This window comes from Anastrepha obliqua, chromosome 5 (assembly GCF_027943255.1).
Source record: "Anastrepha obliqua isolate idAnaObli1 chromosome 5, idAnaObli1_1.0, whole genome shotgun sequence".
NCBI classification, from domain to species: Eukaryota; Metazoa; Arthropoda; class Insecta; order Diptera; family Tephritidae; genus Anastrepha; species Anastrepha obliqua.
In genome coordinates, this window is record NC_072896.1 from 84,735,667 (window position 1) to 84,757,470 (window position 21,804).

The window sequence follows — 21,804 nt, forward strand, 5'->3', positions numbered from 1 at the left end:
ATGAGAACTTTGTTACGCCAACTCTCATACGAGCCATGATTATGCAATCTGTTCTGGAAAAGTTTGGGTTGTATTTGGGTCGGTCGATGCCGGTGTTGTGTTTGTTCAAAAAGGATTCTGATAGAGAACATTTTTGATTTTCATTCTCTTGGACATATTTTTTGTAATAATTTGTGATAATCGTTCTTAAACATGGAACTTCTGATATTAACGGCAACTTGCTGGCATTTTTGGCGGCATCATCGGTTAGCTCGTTTCCCTTTATCCCTGAGTGACCTGGTATCCATAACACTGTAATGTTTGCTTGGCCTGGCAGACCCTTTGTAAGATATGTGTACTGCTCGCTGTTTTCATTAAAAAGAGATAAAGCTACGCTGAGGCTGTCGGTACATATTAGTGCGCAACTATGTTTCGTTGCTGCATGGTGTGCTGCAAATCGTATGGCTGCTAGCTCCGCGCTGGTAATAGTGATTCGTGAAAAAATGTGGAATGCTTCACGATTTTGCGTGTCATCCTTGCGCAGGGGCCATGCTAATCTTCTCTGTATCGTTCCAATTTTAGTATATGTTCTGCCGAAGCAAGAACATTTTTTTAGGTTATGTTTTGAGTATTTATACTCAGTCGGTTGTGAAGACACTTTTAGGAACTTGGGCTAGAGTTAAAACAAGTGATTTTCACCAAGAAACCTGTTTTTGCAGTGCATACTTTTAGGATTGAGGAAAAAATGTGTGGACATGCGGGGACAATTTTATTACCATTCATATTTGACAAGGGTCCAAATATTATGATCACACTAACAATTTTACTTGACAAGGTCTGTCACATATTTAAAAACACTATTGTTTGCTAAATTGTATATTAGTAAAAAAGAAATACTTTTTACTAGGCCTTAAAAATCCTCACTTGGAGTGCAATCTTTCAAGTTAGATGACAAACTAAAAAAAATGTATTGTTATCATAAAGTACATTCCATGTCAAAAAAGATTTTTTCGTTCACTTCACAAAACAAAAGCACAGTTAACTAACTATTATGGAAATATAAGATTGACGAGAAGAAATATGTATGGATAAAATAATGACTAGGTTCGAATGAACAATGCTCAGGCACCAACGCTGTGAAAATTCTGGCGTCTGTCTGTTATTTGATAAACCGATTATATACCTTGAAGAAAATTGTTTCTGTGATGAAATTAGACATATTTTTTTCGACTTATGATCAGCTTTTCCATACAAATACTCCTTTGCGCGCCACCTCATATCAGTCGCTTAGCGCTTAATTTCCACCATTTTTCTGTCTACGAAGGCTATCCAGCTTCTGTTTAGCCTCCAGCACTTCACTACTGACTACATCGATAGATGCATACATATGTATATGTGTATGTATATGTGCGTACTATATTTTGTTATAGTGAAATTTAATCCTGAGCTGTGGTGAATTGAGGAGTATGGGGACTTAATGCGAATGGGGACTTAAGGCAGTGTCTGGCCGTTGGCATGGAAACTTTGGTACTTGCACACGCATACAAGCGCAATTTAAGCTTCAACCTGCGAAACGTTCAATTCGCTTACATGGCTGATTTGAGACTAGTTAACGCTTAACTTCCTGTGAGTTATTATTTATGGAATAATTTTTATTTTTTATTTTTTTATGCATAAAGCAAAATAGTTACAAAGGATGCTCAAATTGGTGTTAATTTTTCCACCAGATTTTTTTGACAGACCACGCGTGATTACAGTCAAACTAAATATTAAATTTTTTTCTGTATTTATTCACATTTCACATTGAATTGCATTACAAAAATCGACGCTCTGTTAAAAGTGTTCATCGCGCGCTTAGGCCAATTTATGTTTTACAGCGATGAGTCTCATTTTCGGCTTAATGGCTACATCGAAAAGCAAAATTGCCGTATTTGGGCTGAAGAGTAATCCGAAACCATTGAACAAGCAGAAATTCATTACCTCCATTGAAACTAACCGTTTGGTGCGGCCTATGAGCTGGAGGAATCACCAGCTCATATTTCTTCAAAGACGAGGCTGGCGCCAATGTAACAGTGAATGGTGAACGCTATTGCGCCATGATAAACTACTTTTTGATACCGCAAATTGAATTGCATGGCCTCCACAACATTTGGTTCCCACAAAACTGCGAATAGAGCAACTTGCCATACAGCCCGTGGAATAATGGATTTACTGTGTCGGCGTTTCGGTGAGCAACTTATCTCTCGTACTAGACGAGTGGATTAGCCACCAAGGTCGTGTTATATCACAGTTTTGGACCTATCTTTGTGAGGGTATGTAAAGTCTAAATGCTTTGTGGATAAACCGCCATCGATTGCGGCATTGTAAGTTAACATTACTAAAGTGATTCACGAGATACCGACCGAAGTTCTCCTGCGAGTCATTAAAAATTGATGTTTACGGTTGGTTAAATTACGGATTGCAAAGGATTATCTTTAAAAATTAATTGGCAATAATAAATATTGCCCAATGAATTTGAATTTTTGCCTCAATTTTATCTCAATTTAAAATCCGAGGTGGCACAAGGCATTGAAACCCGAAGTGTGGGACTTGCCTTTCGGCTCATCGCACTAAAACCCACCCCTGCTCCGTTTCCTTTTGTCCGTGGAACTGCCGTTAGGCATTACTTCGCGGAGGGGTGGTGGCCTATTGCCTGTGTATGAAAATTTGCGGAGATAACGCAACTTTGTGATGATTTTATTTGCTACATTGCAAACAGCAGGCCAGTTTTCTTGGGACTCAATCATAATATCAACCGGTTTTAACTTTCACTAGCTTCTCTACCTTATTTTTCAATCCTTTCGATTTCAAACTGTAGACAGACAAAAAAGCAATGATCTGTGTCTTCAACAACGACATTTGCATGGAAGGTGCAGTATGGGTCATCTTCATGTTCGAATTTATGTAAATAAAATTGTAAGGAACCGTGCCCTGTCAATATTTGAGTAAGCCGGAAATCCACATCTCCATGTCGTCTGTCTAACCAACTTCGTACATCGTCCTGTGTTTTTTACGTGAGTACCTGCTGGCGACATCTCAAACCCACAGTACCCAAAGGTACACGGATCAATTTAATTATTGATCACAACCCAAATAACTTAGGTATCAATTGGCAGTGTGGTATGGATACACTAACCGCCGCCTTGGTAGGGCTCGAGGTCTACCCATACCTCTGCCGTATGAGTCCCGGCACCTGGTTGCAATGCAACTCCACATCGTCCTAAAGTATTCCCGCGCTTTAGGTCTTAACCGTGTCTTACAGAAGGAATCAAGCCATAGAGTTCCAACGTGTGCCCACCAACTTTGCTAAATATTTCTGCCAACAAATCTCCTTCACTGTTTGGCAATTTTTTATTAGTTTTGAGGCTTAGAAATGGAGTACCCAAGAGGCAAAAATCAACATTTTCGACACCTGCTCTTCTTTGCTTTTCATCGAGGTCAAAAAGTTGCCGAAGCAGCCAGAGACATATGCGACGTGTATGGGGAAGGTGTCATAGGCAAGTCTACAGCACGGAAATGGTTTGCAAACTTCAAAAATGGCGCCTTTGACGTGGATGACAAGTACCGCAGCAGAAGGCCTTCTGAATTCGATGAAGAACGACTCAAGTCACCTTTGAAGGAGAACAGTCGCCACACCACTCGTGAGTTGTCGCAAAAAATGAACTGCGATCATAAAACGATTCTCAATCACCTTCATTCAATGAGATTTACTGATGTCTCACGAGCTCAACAAAAAAAAAACAGAGAAAATCGGCTTCAACTTGCTTCTCAGCATCTCGCCCGCCATCGAGCAACACGCGGTGATAAACAGCGCATTTTGTACCGAATCGTCACGGGAGATGAGAAATGGGGCCTATACAACAATACGAAGCAAAGAAGGGAATGGGTGGCTTCAGGAGATACGCCAAAGTAGAGAGTCAAGCCGGAGCTTCATCCAAAGAAGATTGTGATATGTGTTAGGTGGGCCGTGGGACGTGGAGGGTATGGAGTACTCGGAAATGCTCGAAAAGAATGCAACGGTCAACAAGAAGCTCTACACTTAAGCTACGCCGCGTGAATGAGGCTATTCGACTGAAAAAACTTGATCGACATGGCCAAACCACACTCCTCCTCGACAACGCCAGACCGCAAGTTGCAAAAGTCGTCAACGTCGCCTTCTAAGAGCTCGAATGGAAAGTATTTTCCGGTTCTTGCACCAACCGATTACCATCTTTTCCTCTTCCTGTCAAGTTATATGAAAGGCGTTGCCTTCGATAACAAAGAGGTTATTAAAAACTGGCTCGAAAACTTCTTTGACACCAGACTAGGCGATTTTTAGCCGAGCGGCATCAACCAACCGAGCGAGAGGTGGGAGGATGTTGGCGACAGCAACGGCAAATATAAAGGGTGGTTAAGTTTCAAGGGCCGGTGTTGATTTTGAATAAAATACATTTTTTTAGAAAATTATTGCCATTTCTCTTCATTATGATAATATTGGTATAGTTCAATTACGTATGGAGCAAAATATCGGCCAAATGGCAGCCGCGGCCTCGGCGGCATACCTCTATCTGACACCTTTTCTTTCAAATAGTCCCAAAGAAAGAAGTCCAACGGTGTCAAATTACATGATCTTGGCCGCCAATTGACATCGCCGCGACGTGAGATTATTCGGCCATAAAATTTTTCGCGCAAAAGAGCCATTGTTTCTATAGCTGTGTGGCAAGTGGCACCGTCCTGTTGAAACCACATATCGTCCACATCCATATCTTCTAATTCGGGCCATAAAAAGTTCGTTATCATCTCACGATAGCGAACACTATTCACAATAACTGCCTGACCGGCCTCATTTTGAAAAAAATGCGGCCCAATGATGCCGCTGGCCCATAAACCGCACCAAACAGTCAGTCTTTGTGGGTGCATTGGTTTCGGTTCGGCAATCACTCTTGGATTATCATTCGCCCAAATGCGGCCATTCTGCTTATTGACGAATCCATTGAGTTGAAAAAGTGTCTCATCACTGAAGATGATTTTCTTCGAAAATTAGTCATTCACTGTTGCCATTTCCTGCCGCCATTCTGACCATTGGCGACGCTTGAACTGGTCAAGAGGCTTTAGTTCTTGAGTCAATTGTAAGCGTGTAAATGCAAATCTTTATGCATAATGTTCATCAACGACGAGCGTGAGGGGTGCAATTGTTGGGCACGACGACGAGTTGAGGTGGACGACTCTTCAACCACACTATCGCGAACAGCAGCAATATTTTCTGCAGTCCGAGCTGTACGAGCATGCACTGGTGTTTTCACATCTCCCACAGACCCGGTTTGCTCAAATTTTTGCACAATTTTTCTGATTATACGCACATTTGGACGATTAAATTGACCGAAAAAATTACGAAGTGCGCGATATGCATTTTGATTTGAACGCCCGTTTTCATAATAAGCCTGAATTACTTCAACGAGTTGCTCGATTGTGTAGCTTTCCATAGTTCATTGAGTTAGTCTGAAATTGAAAAAGGTCAAATGAAGTGCAGAAAACAACTTGACGCTTAGGTGTGGTTCACATTCAATATCGGCCCTTAAAATTTACCCACCCTGCATAAATGATTAACTTGTTGATATAATTATTGCTTTTTGTTTGAATAAAAATCTTCGGTAAAAACGCTACGAACTTATTCCACAACCCAATAGATTATTGTGCAGGCACAATTTGTATGTTGAAAAGCAGTAGCAGCCTCAGCGTACTTACCTTTGAAAGTAGTACTAACCTTAAACCAACCAATCAACTATTTATTATTCACCACGTTGCAGAAAATTTATTAAATTTAAATGCCTTAGTAAAGCGACTCTTGCCAAAACGCGTCATGGCGTCGGGTACGTAGTAATGAGCCAAAGAAGTACACACACTCACACATTTACCAAGGTGTTTTAGATGCATACATACATACATATTTCTATATTCATATTTACTTATAGGTGTATCCACATTTATATATTGCAGAATGCGTGGTAGTCATATTCGTGCCGCTGCTGTGAGGCATTAGTGATGCTGTTGCTGTTTTTGCTTTAGTTATCCCTGTAGTTGTTTGGGTTTTGGGTGTATGCGTGCTTGTCACATCCTTGTAATGAGTTAATGTACAAGGATTAGAGCGTGTTGATGCAATAATGATGTACGAGTATTATAATTATACGCTTCACACGTTTGCCAAGCATGGCGTTAAATAGTTTCACAATGTTTCCGCACGCACACACATGAACACACGCCCACCTATAACCACTTGCATGTGTGGTACATATACAAAACTAATACATACACACATTTCTATCCAACATAACGGCACACTCCCGCCTATAGCAGCCAGACGCGCGCATTAATTTAGCGCAACGGTACATGCCAGGTAGCTGCTGTCTTGCCTTCAATAGGCGTCGCTTGGCTTCGCTGGTATTCCCAAGGGGCGTGCGCAACGGAAGAGGTGTTTGTACGAGAGGCATTTCGACGTTGAACGACATTGCCATTTTGCAGTTTCTAAATTTTGCTGTCAGCTCGTTGCCTGTCTTGTTGCGCTGGCTAATAAATATAACAAGTGTTGTTGTCAGCATTAACCGTTTTTGTTGTACACATACATATACATGCTATCATTACAGTTTTCCCCCGCCTTACATGCATACACACACACACACACACACACACACACACACACACAGCTACTGTCACCGCCACTAAATGAGTGTTAATGTAAAACACGTTAATTTATACCTGTACTGTGTCCTAGTGGAGCCCCGTCTGCGTCAGTTAAGGTACAGTGCATACACAACTACATACATACAACACGAGTCTGTCTGACATGAACGTGCGCCTCATTTTCATTAACACCCATACAAATTCTCGCCTTGTTTTTTGTTTCTTTTTTTTTTTTGTTTTTTTTTTTGCTTTTGCCTCCTCTCCACTCTCACTCTTCCCCTCCAACTAGCGGAATTTGCGCTTTCTCTTCGTAATGCAAAAATAAATTAAGATTTATGACCGACCCAGCAAGTGCGGCGGCTGCAGCTACAAATTCCCTCTCTCTATTTACCGCTTTTCATATTTGTTGAGCGCTAACCATCTCCTGCCTGACTGCTGATTTTCACCGCTAACGTAAGCGGGGTGTGAAAAAATTTCTCCTCCATTAGCATTTATCATTTTTGTTTTTGTTTTATTTTAGTTTTTGCACACGCATATATAAACACGCACACTTACACATAGGCACACTCAGGCTGCGTCTGCTTGTGCATAAAGTAACAGACTAACTGCCCGGCTGACTGGCTGCCTAACTTATTTAGCTAAGCTCGTTGTTTCTGTAGTTCCGGAAGCGGCAAAGTTTCTCCGGCTGGTAGTCTTTGTGGATTTCCTACCCGCATGTATGTACATGTAAATGCATACACACACGCATACATACGTGCATGCATTAATATTAACAACACAAATACGTGCACTTTATAAATAAAATATGTATGCGCATATGTACTTATTCACAAGGGAGGCTACGGGTATTCATGTAGGCGTGTAGGCGCGTTAGTGAGTGCACTCCAGTATATACATACATACATACATGCATGCGCATGTGTACAAATATAATATTTATTTACATATGTATAAGTGTATTAACTACAACTCCCACATGGTTTAGTGTTAAATGAGTTTCATTACGGATGCAGCACTAAGCACCCAAGCTGCGGCTAAGCAGCGAAAATCGCTTATTAAACTGTAAAATGTGGAGCTGCAATATCTCTGCAGTCAATGCTATGAGGCTGAACTGCCTACCTTACCACCAGTAAGCTAAACTAATTCGTCTTCTATCTTCATTAAGCTCTAGGAACTGGTACTTCAAAGATCGTAGTTTCACTTTGAAAGTTTTTCACAAAAGATGTACTTATTGACGTTAACACTCTTCATAAAGGTGGCAGCACTACCACCTCACCAAGTTATTGCTTTGAATACCTTCTTGATCAAAAAGTTGTCAGAACAACAACCAACTGACGCTTTAGATTAGGTTAGGTTGAAGCGATTGTCCACTGTGGGACACACTCAAGCTCATGACCCATTCGGATGCCACATGGCGAACTGGCCCTTATCCCTCCTAAAACCAATGTGAAATTTAAAAAAAATTTGTAAAATCCTTAATTTCGACAGAGCCGAGAGACAGGCCACAGCTGTCGGGCGATTTTCCAAGTGGCTTCATTCCGCCATATATCATTCGGTACTCCTATTATACAATTTCTTCGAGGATACGTAGTTTACATGTTTACAAGGGTATCCTATATCATTGTCTATTGGCTAGTTCATCGGCTCTGCAATTCCCCTCAATGTCACAATGTTCAGGAACCCATGTTATCATTAAGTAAAATGACTCAGTCATCTCGTTAAGAGATGCGCGGAATTTCATAGCTACCTTGGAGGTTGTCAACTGTTTTGTGCGGGATTTTATCGCCGCCTGGCTATCAGTGAAAATATAGATACCATCTGCAGGTATCGCATCACAGGGGGCCAGTGTCACGGCTTTCATTATTGCCATCAGTTCAGTCTCAAAGACACTACAGTAGTCGGGAAGCCGAAAACTGAAGCATATCCCCAGATGCGCGGAATAAACACCACCGCCTACCCTGCCCTAGAGCTTTGAGCCATCTGTGGATGCACTCGCCCTGTCTTACCTCGTCCCATTCCCACTCTTCCCTCGAGGGTAGGTGGATCGTGAACGTTGTAATGGCAAGTATAAGCGGGACTGTATAGTCCACCTTTCCGCGAAGCCGCAACGTGCCTTCCAGCATTTTACCGTGGTCATAGTCTGTGTTTGACCACTTACTGAAAGTGCTCAGTCTTAGTGCCACACTGCGTGCAATGTACCTGGCCTGCAGGTCTACCGGAAAGAAGTTTAATATCGCTTACGTAGGTGTGGTTGACATTACACCGGTTATAAGAACAGATGCAAGTCTTTGGATCTTATTAACTATTTTAATGTTCACGCCCTTCTCAAGGACATTCCACCATATTGTAATACCGTAGTAGAGAATTGGTCTACTCACTGCTGTGTACAACTAATACAACATTCTGGTTTTCAAACTCCATTCTTTCCCAATGAGCCTTCCGCAGGCGTATAGCGCCGTCGTAGCTTGGCGTACTCTATCTGCGACTGTGAGCCCTCAATTTAGCTTCCCATCCAATACGAGTCCTAGATATTTAGCGCTTTCTGTTACTTTAAGGGGGTTTTGCCCCTCAAAATATTTGTTGAAGAGCAGGTGTTTTATGTTTTCTGCTGAACCGTATCAGTTTCGTTTTTTCGGGATTTACTTCTAGTCCTCGACTTTTGCACCAGATTGATAGTCTGTTGAGAGCTCTTTGTTGAAGATCACACGGTGTTGGAAGGAGACGCTCTAAGTTGCAGTTCTGTTTCTGATTTCAGTTCCTCTTCTTCTGATTTCAGTTCTATTTCTTTGTTAGGTTTCCATATCTGTGATTAAAATTCCTACCAAAATTGAGATTTGTAAAAGTTACGCCGTCTTGAGTAAATTTACCTCTGCATGCGCTTTCGATTTTTTACAGTTTTAAATGTGGATTTGAATTTGCAACCACGACTTTTTATTAAATGTTGCGATAAAAATAGATTGGATGGTGCGAAAACCTTAGAAATTTTGTGAAATTCACTCGGTTATGATATTCTAAAATAGCTGACAGCGGCTTACGAGTGGCATGAACGCCTCGGAAGAGTTCACGAGTCCACCGAAGATGACGAACGTAGTGGCAGGCCATCGAAGACTGATGAAAATGTCAATAAAGTGAAAGAAAGGTTAAGCAATAACCGCAAATTAAACATCAGAGAGCCGGCAGAAAGCTTGAGCATTGCTGATGTTTTCATTCAAGGCATTGCACGTAATGACTTCAGTTTGCGCCCTGTTGCTGCAAAGTTGGTTCCAAAGCAACTGCGTTTCATAATTTCCAAAGGTGAATCCTAGCCAACATTCGGCAAATGCTTCATTACCGGAGACAAGACTTTATGAGTAGGACACGCAATCCAGACATTAGGCGAGTGAGTGAAGAGCTCCACATGAACGAATGAACCAAGAAGACCACAAAAACCACGTCGTTTTCGGTGATTTTTTTCTGTGTGAGCGAGTCGAAAAACCAACATTTCGATGTTTTAAGAGCCCAAAGGAAGTACAGGAAAAATCGAAAATGGTTATACCGAAAATAGAGATCCAGAAATATTTCGAGAGCTGTATCAAACGCTGGCATAAGTGCTCTTCCCCAGCGAAACACTTTGAATGGCCTAAAATTAAATTCAAAAGGATTCAGGAAAATTTTATTTTTATTTATTATATTTAACAACAAAATAAACTTAAATAAACTTAGTAAATAAAACAAACACAAAAAATAAGAAAATAAAAAAAATTACATATTTTGTGAAAAAAATTAGGTATTTTGTGCTGCTGAGTAACTGAGAAATTTTATTCTTACTAAAGCGTGTAGCAGAAAAAATCTGTAGTACGAAAATTAGGTGGCCAATTTTCAAAAATTAAAAAACTCTTATGCACACACATACACACACATACAAGTAATTATTTACAAAACTGAGATAATTGAAAGGCAAAGCAATCATGCAGGGTTAGAAAATAAGTAGATATATTTTTCGGCATCTGCGAGTTTTGTGCGACTTTTCAACATTCACATGCGCCGCGCACACATACAGATAAATAATGAAGTGAACCTAAGCATACATACATACATAGTTGACGCTATCATTTGAGTGTTCCGCTTACTCTCATAAACGCATTATTATCGCTGCTATTTGACGGCAGCTATGTATCATAGTTATGATGATAATGACAACAAAATTTAATGGCCCACTCATTGTTGGTAGTGAGCGTAAATAAACACAAACATATGTGTGCAACAATATTTTCCACCCTCAAACACCAGCAGCAGTAGTACGCCGAGTTCCAACAGTAATCATACAAATGGATACTCATTTATGGATGTAGTTTTCCCGCGCGAACGAACCCGCATGCTGGTCCGCCAACTGGGCCGCGCTATGTGGAGGGAACGTTCAAGCAATTGGGCGTTATAGTTTTCACTTGCTTGCAAGAAACACGCCAATGCAATTGGGGGCGATGGCTGGAGAACAAGTGGCTGCGTACTTAAGCGTCTAAGCGTATATGTACACAACATTGTTTACACTGCATATTACACGGGTGAAAATTTGAACTTAAATATTGGAAGCATACGCACAAACAAATATGTATAGATGAAAATATATATCTACATACTCTTGTATATGCAAACATACATACGTTAGGGTACATCACTCGGCAAACAAAACAAAAATCGGTGATGTTTTTCAACGAAGTTATAAACTCTATTATATTTTAAGACCTCTGCGAAAATATTTCAGAAAAATATAAGACTTATGTATGTGAGCTGAACTGATTTAAAGGGTCCTTCGAAAATCGAGTTTAAAAAAATTAGTTTTTAAAAATATTTTTTTCCAAAACCTTTCTCTCAGATGATAGAAGAGTTCAAGCTTAAGTAGTCTGCATAAACTTTTTTAAAAGGTTTTGATGCTATTTCTGGTGTTTTGACGTGATAACGTCTTATAATTCGATTTAGCCGGGTGCACGCACGAAAAAATGTGTCGTTACCTTGCTCATTAGTGTTACCTTGCTCATTTGTCGTTACCTTGCTCATTTGTCGTTACCTTGCTCATTGCCGTTACTTTGAATGAACTGCAAGCGAAAGCGCGGATCGAACGACAATGCAAACAAAGCAAACGAACGGCAACGTTCGACATCTTGCTCTCTCCTACTTAAGTGAGCGCATATATGTATATTATGTATATGTATGTATATGCGCATTTGTATATAAATTCACATACTTGTATTTGCATATGTCTTCTTCCTGTGTGCATGGTAATGAACCATTTCTCTGTTGAGAATAGGACGAAAGGAAAGGAAATGAAAGGGAGTGTTTCGAGAGTAATGAGTCTTGAAAAAGTCAAATCGATGATGGTGCCTCTTAGTGTTGTTGACTTATTAACGTCTGATGCACAATCGAAATTGAAGATATATTTCATGAATTTGATAAATGTTTCGTCATTTTGCACGTTTGTGTAAATGTAACTTGACCTATTCCATTGCAATTCCATTTACCTCCTCCATATCCATACAAAATATCTATCAAACAAATAAAATTAAAATTTTGTTTTGAAAATTGCAACCATTCCATCAATATTTTCTTATGACGTTGTGACGTTAAACTATCGTCAGTAAACCGACTTTACAGACAACCTCCGGAAACAGATTGGAGCTTTCAGTGACAGTCAGTCTACACCGAAGGCCCTAGAGAACGCGAAGCAAGATTGTTCAAGAATGTAAGAAGAAGCTCAATTCTGTCGCAAGACGAAACAGGCTTGTACTTATATGGGTTCCAGAGCACCGTGGATCAGCGGTGCTCCCACAGGGGCCAGAGCCAATAATCGGAATCAGTTCCGCAGGAATCATGAAGTGGATCAGCGACTATGTAAGCAATCTACATAAAAAGCGATGGTCCGGTCTAGAACGCTGCAGAACTGCAAAGTGTTTTGTGAGAAGTCCGAACAGAAAGCTGTCAAACTTTCTACTAAAACCTGGAAGGAAACACGTTCGGTTGATGGTCGGTATTATTACAGGACACAACCGATGGGCTCAGCATATGACCACCATTGAAATCAGGAGGACGCAGTGTGCCTGTCGTGCTTGGAGGAGGCGGATAACACTGAGCACTTTCTTTGTGAGTGTCCTGCCTTTGCTAGAGCGCGACTACGAGTATTGGGTTCCAATGTCATGAGAATGAGTAATATTCGTTCTCTAAAACTGGAGGATATTTACAGATTTACCAAAGAATCTGGAAAATTCACACAGGACTAATTACCTCTGTCTCTGTCTCTATTCTTTCCTATCTATTTCTCTGATACTTTTTTCATTTCCCATTTGACTATCTACCCTCTTTCCAGATCCCTAAACACAATGGATTTTTTAGCCTGAATGTCCTGAGTGTTTTGGGAGCCACCAAATCTCTTGGTACTCCTTGGCTCAACCAACTCAATTTTCAATTTCAATTTGAACCAAACAGATCTTAAGAAAGATGGCAGTATTATCATGCGAAGACTTGGCAAGACTTATATTTTGTCATCGATTAAGCATCTGGCAGCATCGCGAAAACCGATCAGTCATTGTTGTACAATTTTCTTTCTTTCCGCTACAAAATATATAAGATCCAAAAAATACTATTGTAATATTCCAAAAAAATCGAGGCTTTTGTAAGGCATTCATTCTTTCATTTCATTCTTCTTTGCGCGCTTGGCGCGATAACCGCTTACGCGATTTTGGCCGAGTTTAACAAAGTGCGTCAGTCGTTTCTTTCTCGTGCTAGCCGGCTAATCAATTAGATACGCCAAGTGAATCAAAGTCCTTTTCCACCTGATCTTTCCAACGTAAAGGAGGTCTTCTTCTTCCTCTGCTACCATCAGCTGGTACCGCAACGAATACTTTCAAAACCGGAGCGTTTGTATCCATTCGGACGACACGACCTACCCGACGAAACCGCTGGAGTTTTATGCACTGCACTGTCTTTGTCGTCGTAAAGCTCATACAGCTCTTTGTTTCATTGTCTACGACACTCGTCGTCGCTTACGTGGGAAGGTCGAAGAATCTTTCTCTCAACTACAGCAAGTGACGCCTCATTGGATGTTGTCATCGTACAAGCTTCTGCGCCATATGTTAGGATGGGCATGATGAGAGCCCTGTTAGAGGGTTAGTTTAGTTCGTCGAGAGAAAACTTTACTACTCAATTGCCTACTTAGTCCTAAGTAGTACTTGTTGGAAAGAAAAACTCTCCGGCACCTCCAGCGCTTTCAAATTTTCCATTGTTTTTTTTTTTTTTTTGTTTGCTTTAAAAATTCATTTACAATATAAAGAATACCTTTTCCATGTTTTAAGCTTAATAGAAAGTCTAAACGGTTCACGTAAAGTCAGTGAAGTGATGAGCGTCGAAGAAAGGATGAATAAGAACGAAAACTTTAATCGCTCGAAATTTCCGCGCTGTCGGATATAACTCAAAAAATAATCCAGATATCAATTTAAAAGTTTACAGAGATATTCTTTAACATATTGACCTTTGCATACACCTCAAATTTTCTATTAATTATCACTAAAAATATTGTTTTGATCAATTTGTTTATAAAAAAGGTTTAATTTAAATTTTTTCCCTTCAAATTTTCATTTATTTTCTTTCGTTATATTGTTTTTAATACAAATTTTTTGTCTAGTTGATTTCAGTTGATTGCAAGAGACTGCACATTTCATGGCTCAAATTAAAGGAGCCACGTTTGAGCAGTAGCCAGAAATAATTGAAGAACACGTTGTCTGGGGAGCTTCCGCCCTTCATAGTCGCAAAGTGACGGTTTGGTGGGTATTGTTAAGCAGTGGAAAAATTATACCACATTCATTTTGAAAATATGAAATATCGAGTGCAAGTAACTTCTGTAGACCGTGTCTTTTATAGGCGCCTGCTGATTGATTATTTTTCGCCAATAATGAGAGAGCAGCCTTCGTTCAGTAGATACAATGGTTTCAGCAAGATGGTGCCACGCCGCACACGGCCTTGGCGATGCTGCGTGGTGTCTTCCCTAATAAACTGATAAGTCATTTCGCCCCATCAAATTTTTTGGGTGGAATACCTCAAAAGTAAAGTTTGTTAGGCAAAATCAGCGATCATCTCAGCGCTAAAAGAAAATATAATTTGCGAGGTTAATGGTATCCCGACATCACTTCTCCAGCGAATGGCACGAAGTACGCAGGCCAGATTCCAGAAGTGTATTCGACGTATGTTGATTGTTAGAGAAAATAATTTGTCATATTTATCGAAATACACTTTTATCACTAGTAATTCTCGGCCTCGGTAGTCCAGCGTAAGTGCACTAGCCTGCCATCCCAGAGGTTGTGGGTTCGAATCCCATGTAAAGCACGGTCCTCGCACTTTTCCAAATTTATCTACTTCCCTCTTTCTAAAAGCAAAAAAAAGAAAATAAAACTAACACGCAAAAAAAAATTTTTTTTTTTGTTGACCTTTAGAGGTTCTTTGAATTTAGTCACGCAAACCTTATTATTTTCCCAAAATATTTTAGTGGAAGTATTAGAATATATTAGATTTTATTATTCCAGTAGGATATATTTGTTTTATTTATTTATTTGAAAATAATTTTTTTAAAAATAATTTTTTTTAAAACAATTTTTTTTTAACCTCGATTTTTAGACGTTCTTGCAAATTGGGTTCAAGTAAATTTTAATATTTTTTCACAATATTCTGACGAAGGTCTTAGAATATATTAGATTTCATTATTTCGATAGAGAATCTGCATTTTTTTTTTATTTTTTTTTATATTTTTTTAATTTTTAAATATTTATTTAGGTTTTTTTACGAGCCACCCTAATATAAGTGTATACATATATTTATTAGTGATGATATGTGTAAGTGTGGAAAATTGTGTGTAACAAGTTAAATATTAAAACGCATTTTCCCTCCAAAAATAATTAACCTATACAGGCACACAAACACACACATATCCACATACATACATTCATACATTCATTCACTGGCTCTGTTTTGTGTTTTGTGTACTTTCATTGCTTACACGCCCAAAAATTGCCCTCTAAGTGCCTGAGAACATAAATGCTACTTATTGTTCTTTGAAGGCATTTTATATAGTTTTGTAATAAGTATTACCACAACAACAACAACAAAGGCGTATTTGCATTTCTTCTACATAGCGCTCGATAATTTTCATTGTTTTTCCAGTGCAGCTGAGAGTCTGTCGATTTAATTTTATACCGGTCTGGCGCTCGCCGCGACAGAACAGATTTGTGTGTGGCTGCTATTTGGTTGTTTTGGGATCCATCGTCTAGTGTGGACATGAAACCACTGATTATAGAAACGGCTAACAGTTTCCTGCGACAGGCACTCGCAAGTATTCGCGGTGCTAATATATAGTGGCTAAACACCTCCAACATATTGATAGGATCGCCAGCTATTAGGATCAAGGCTTGACTGATATACATATGCATGGGTTAACTGAGCACAAAACTGATGTAGTCCTAATAAGCAGCAGGGAGGCAGTAGAGTTCATGAAGATAAATGTTAGGACTGTAACTATCTAAGCTAAATACGCTGTGAGGTAGGCATCGGGACCTGTATGGCAAGGCCAAGCAACGGTGGCCCTAGACATAGCAAAAGAATACTATATTGCAGGGTAGTCAGCTCGGTCCTTTTGTACACGGCACCGACCTGCGCTGATGCATTGAACATAAACAGCTGCTAATAGTCGTCTATAGGCTAAGCGCTTTGCGGACTATCTGCTTCCGTACAATTTCTGATGACACAGCCTTTGTCATTGCAGATGTAGATATTCTGGCTACAGAAATGCAAATATTATTTATAAGGTTATCCAAACATTCAATGGTAGAGCAAGGCGTAAAAAAATCACAGCAAAACAAAAGCGTAGTTCGATCGCCCACTGGCAGGACCGGTGGAACAAATCTCCTAAGAGTCCTTGGATCCATGAGATAATACCCATACTTTCGACGTTGTTAGAAAGGAACTATGAGGAATAAACTACCACCTAACTCAATTTCTTTCAGGGCGCGGGGTATTTAGAAAATACTTCCGTAGGTTTGGTCGTCATGCCAATCCACCAAACTGCCCAAACTGCACAGCGAGGGAAGAAGAATCTGATCACGTTTTGTTCCAATACCAACGCTATCCTCCCGAAACTTTTAAAATTTTAAGCGGGGGAAATATTGCGAATTTTTTGCTAAAAGCAGCTAATAATTAGAAAAAAATCTGCGCGTATGTAGAACTTAAGCCACGCGGAGTTTCGTTGACGTCAATAATAACAAGGAGCCTTCGAGCTAGCCAGTCCTGTGAGGTAATATCTTTTTGACAGTTCCGCGGGGCGAGTGGTAAATTGTGAAGAGGTATTCAGTAGGTAGATAAAGCTGTGAGGCTACAAGTCGTTCATACAGATATGCCAGTATAGCAGTACTCATGAGAGTTTCGTCTACTCGCACGTCATCCCAGAAAGAAGACAATCGCAAACCATGTAAAGTGTGTCCCATAAAAAACCATCTGCCGTTCAGAGGTGACGAAGAACTGTTGAATACCTTCGTTTTTAGGGCAGGCTTCTTCTTAGAGAAACCAGCTATTCTTTAGTTTCTGGGAAATGGAAGAAGTGCACACATGTTTGTACGGCCCAAAACTTCCATAATTTTGAACGACATTTTCAGCGACTGACCTGACAGAAACTATTGTCTTATCTTTGACGTTCATCGCCGGAATGAAAACGCTGGAATCACCGATTTGCCATGGTATTCGCCAATAGATTGGGCCTCGAAACCGTACACATTTTGTTAGCTGCCTGCATTAACTTTTAATCCTGTTCATAGTTGTGTTGATGAATAAATAAATTTTATACTTTTTTACCTATAAAGCTGTCAAAGAACTTTTATTAAAGTGGACTTTCAGCTTTAAATCGACAGATAGTATAACCTTATCCAATTCAATGTATACACCCTGAGCTAAAGCACTAAAGATATCTACCGAAAAATAGTCAGCGCTTTTTACAGAACCTAGGATAGGGCAAATGACTGACCTTGTGAGGGGCTCACTTGGACAACTAATCCAAATTCGTCCGTTGTGATACCTTACAATGGGGGAAACAGAAGGAAAAGAATCAAACAGGTTGGAAAAGGTGGAAAAAGGTGCCTTGGATTAAAGGATGACGACCAAGACTAATTACGTTTGTATTAACCGCTTCAAGCCACTGATGAAATTCAACAGGTGAATGATATTTAAACCCGCAATATCCTTAGGTGTAGTAAAAAAAGTGAGAGCCAAAATGTCTCAATCTTTGCCCGACGAGAACAGAGCAGCTGAGAGGAAAGTGCTGAGATGATTCTACCATCAAATCTTCCAGACAGCTTCTGCAGAAAGTAAACCCAAGTCTCACCGCATGGATATCTAACGGACAATGTTCGGTAAGGTCACCCATCGAATGCGAGAGCTACAGCTTTGTTAGCCTTAAAAGTTCCCTTCAGTGCCACCGATCGACACGTGAGCAGTAGGATCTCGCGACTTCGCACGTTTGCGCACTAGCTCAGCGCTCTCTGAGTTCATGTGAGGCCTATCTTTCCAGAAGTAGACCGCAGGTTCTCCTCTCGTTTGGCGATGAAACTGTCTTCAAGGTTCTCTGGCGAGTCAGCTTATCAGCCTAGCAGTTTCTTTCTATGTCGCTATGACCGGGAACACAAATAAGTCTAATATTGAAGTATTCGAAGGCAATAGAAAGAGATGTCAGTCATTTACCGACTAATTTTGAAAGCACAAACACCGAGCCCAAGGCCCCAATTGCCGCTTGGCTGCCGTAGTAGATATTTACGTCCTTTACTGCAATTACTGAAGTGAGCAACCGGTCCACTGCATCTTTAATTGCGGCTACCTCCGCTTGGAAAACACTACAGTGATACGGGAGACTAGAATTGAGCTTGAGGGGTAGCTCCTCGCAGAATATTCTATACGAACTCTTCCGTCTAACTGTCTGCTTATTTCGGCTAATATTTTCTTAAACGCCATGTAGTTACATTCAATTTATCTCAGCATTTTCCACAATTTCACAACTTCAAGACATTTTTTTTTCTCTCACTCGTATCTCTAACCAAATTGTGTCATAATTCTGAAAATTTCCTTTGTATTATTTGCACACACACACATAGAATTATAGCAGCATATAACTTCATGGGTGACTTATGCTATTTCTAGGTATGCAGCAGCTTTTGCAGCGGTTATATGAAGCTTTATTGGTTATACACCTGTGTTCAACACAGAAGCAGCACCGACATATTGCAAAGTTTCGACGTTTTATTTACTTTTTTTTTTATAAAAAACAAGTTTATACTATACCACAAAGAATCATATGACTTAATTTTTCAAGCTTTGCGAAACTTTTAAAAAATTCAACAAATATTTAGCGTAACATCAAACTTTTTGCAGAATCTTTAGAAAAATTCTGGGTGTGCAGTTTTGTAGTCCACACAGTTTTGAAGCAATAAAGTGACAGTTAAAATAGCTCGAAAGTCTTGTTGATTTTTGACAATTTTTTTTGCTTGCGCTCTTGCATTTTCTTCATATAAAAAAAATTCAAGCTTTCGTTGTATAAAAATAAAAAATAAAACTCAAATGGAAAATAAGTTAATATTCAAAACTTTACAATACCTTGCACTGCTATTATTGTACACACAGGTGTATATGTGTTGGTGCCTTGATTTGCCGGTTTTGGGTGAACAGACATTACGTATGAAGAATAAATGGCTTGGGTGTATGGATGTGTTTCAAAAACATATTAGCTTCAGTGGAGGTATGAAAGTTTATGGTGGTACTAAAATGGAAATAATTTGGCTGAACATAAACTGGCATAAATAAAAGTATGTTTTTATTTATATTATACATACAGGGTAGTAAACATGAAAGTGCATACATATATTTTTAAAAATTAAAAAAAAAACTAAAAAAAATCTGTTGGTATATTAAAAAAAACACCATTTACAGATCAACATAATAACCAAGCCATTGACTGATAACTCTGAATTTCATGCTCAACTCACAAGAAATACACCAATTACAAATACGACTTCGAAACAAATACGCATTGCAATTGAGATAAAAATTCACATACATAAATGAATCCCCAGGGTACGATCCAAACACAGGAAGAATTCGAGGAAAAAGCCCTGGACAATCAGTTTAGCCAAGAACGGCTATCAGTGCCAAAATAACCTACACAATTTTATGAAACACCCTGTAAAATGTGTTTATACCCGCATATATGTACAGTAGCTCTAAATTCTATTACGTAAGCAAACACAGAAATCTACTAATAGACCAGCGCAGCACAGGCAGGCTGTTTAAGGAATGAAGCAATAAATTTTTTCATGGCAGGCTATAAATTTATGGAGATGATTGAAAGTCAATACATAATTCGATGTGTATCACCACAATATTTAATAAGCAAATCTTGTCGTATTATTGGATAGCCTTATTATAACTTTATAATGCAGTTATCAACTATGACTAATAAGTACTTTTACAGCCTTTATGTCATTAAAACAAACACTTATTTTTCTTAAGATCGTTTCCGTCACTTGCCATATTTTTCATGCATCAAAAAAGAAAAGAAAATAACACGAAAACACGCCCATGAATAAAACATAATTTTCTTCGTTTCAATTAATAATCTACTACCCTGTGGCTTCTTGCTTATATACCCGGTAGGGAAAGCCATTAGTTGAAATTTAGTTGCGGTTAGTTGCGGTTAGTGGAATTCGACTCATATTTAATATTATATAAGCGGCGATATGCTAGGAAGTGTCAGTTATCGCAATTTTATTAAAATTTGTGAGAGTACTGCATCCGCCTTGCATCCGCCTGCATCTGTGCATAGTGCAATAAGATAAATTAATTGTATTTTAAGTGAGTGAGTGTTTCTTGTAATTTTTCAAAGGCCGGCATTATATTTCAGAAGAGGGGTCAACTTCACTTAGTTTTTTGAATTTCAATCATCACTGCAATGCAATTTCGCACTGCTATAATTGATTTCGATAGGTACCTGTATAGTACTGCGATTTTGACTTTTAAATCATGATAATGAGTAAAATATCAATATATTCTAAGGTTATGTGCCACTTAGATGCTTTAACATAGCTAAGTAAAAATATAAATGAAATGAACTGAAAATAGTACTACAAGGTTATAAAAAATGTAGTACTAAGAAATGGTACCTCAAAGTAGTACTAAAATTTAGTACTAAAATGTAGTACTAAAATTTAGTACTAAAATGTAGTACTAAAAAGTAGTACTAAAAGTACTACTTATAAGTAGTACTAAAAAATAGTGCCAAAACAGTAGTAATCAAAATAGGTCTTAAAGTTAGTTCTAAAGAGAAGTACTAAAACGTAGTACAAAATAGGTGCTCTAAAAAGCAGAGCATAAAAAATGTTCTAAAAGGTAGTACCTAAAAGTAGTACTAAAGAGTAGTGTTTAAAAGTAGTACTAAAGAGTAGTACTTAAAGGTAGTACTTATAAGTAGTACTAAAAAGTAGTGCAAAAAACGTAGTACAAAAAACTAGTGCTAAAGAAGTAGTACTAAAATATAGGTCTTAAAATTAGTTCTAAAAAGAAGTACAAAATAGGTGCTCTAAAAAGCAGTGCTTAAAAGTTGTTCTAAAAAGTTGTGCCAAAATGTAGTACTAAACAGTATTACTAAAATGTAGTATTAAAAAGTCGCACTTAAAAGTAGTTCTAAGAAGTAATAATAAGAGGTTGTACTAAAAAAGTAGTTCTAAAAAGTAGTACAAAAAAAATTGTCCTAAAAATAATAAACAATAGTTCTAAAGCAATACCCCTGTTAATACCGTCAAAAGTAATTAAGTAATAAACTTAAAAAATTAAGTTTGAATCACAGATTTTAAAGCGACGCCAAGTCAAGTGGTCCAAAGGTTTGGACATTGCCATTGATTTTTCTGAAAATTGGCTTATTTGTAAAGTTAAAAAAATAAAAGGAAATAAATAGTTTTCAGATTTATTCAATGCTGAAAATTTTGGTAAAGCTTTTCGATTCATTTTAAAATGTGTATACATTTTTTTTATTTTAAATTTTTAGGATAAAACGCACGCTGAGAATGTTTTTTTCGTCACAAA

The 21,804-nt window shown here is 38.7% G+C and overlaps 1 non-coding gene across 1 annotated transcript; it reads right to left on the bottom strand.

Moving 5' to 3' along the window:
* Positions 1 to 478: 478 nt before the first annotated feature.
* LOC129249623 (U6 spliceosomal RNA) lies at positions 479 to 585 on the bottom strand. The gene has a single exon (XR_008582676.1). It is a non-coding gene; the product is annotated as a U6 spliceosomal RNA (small nuclear RNA).
* Positions 586 to 21,804: the final 21,219 nt, after the last annotated feature.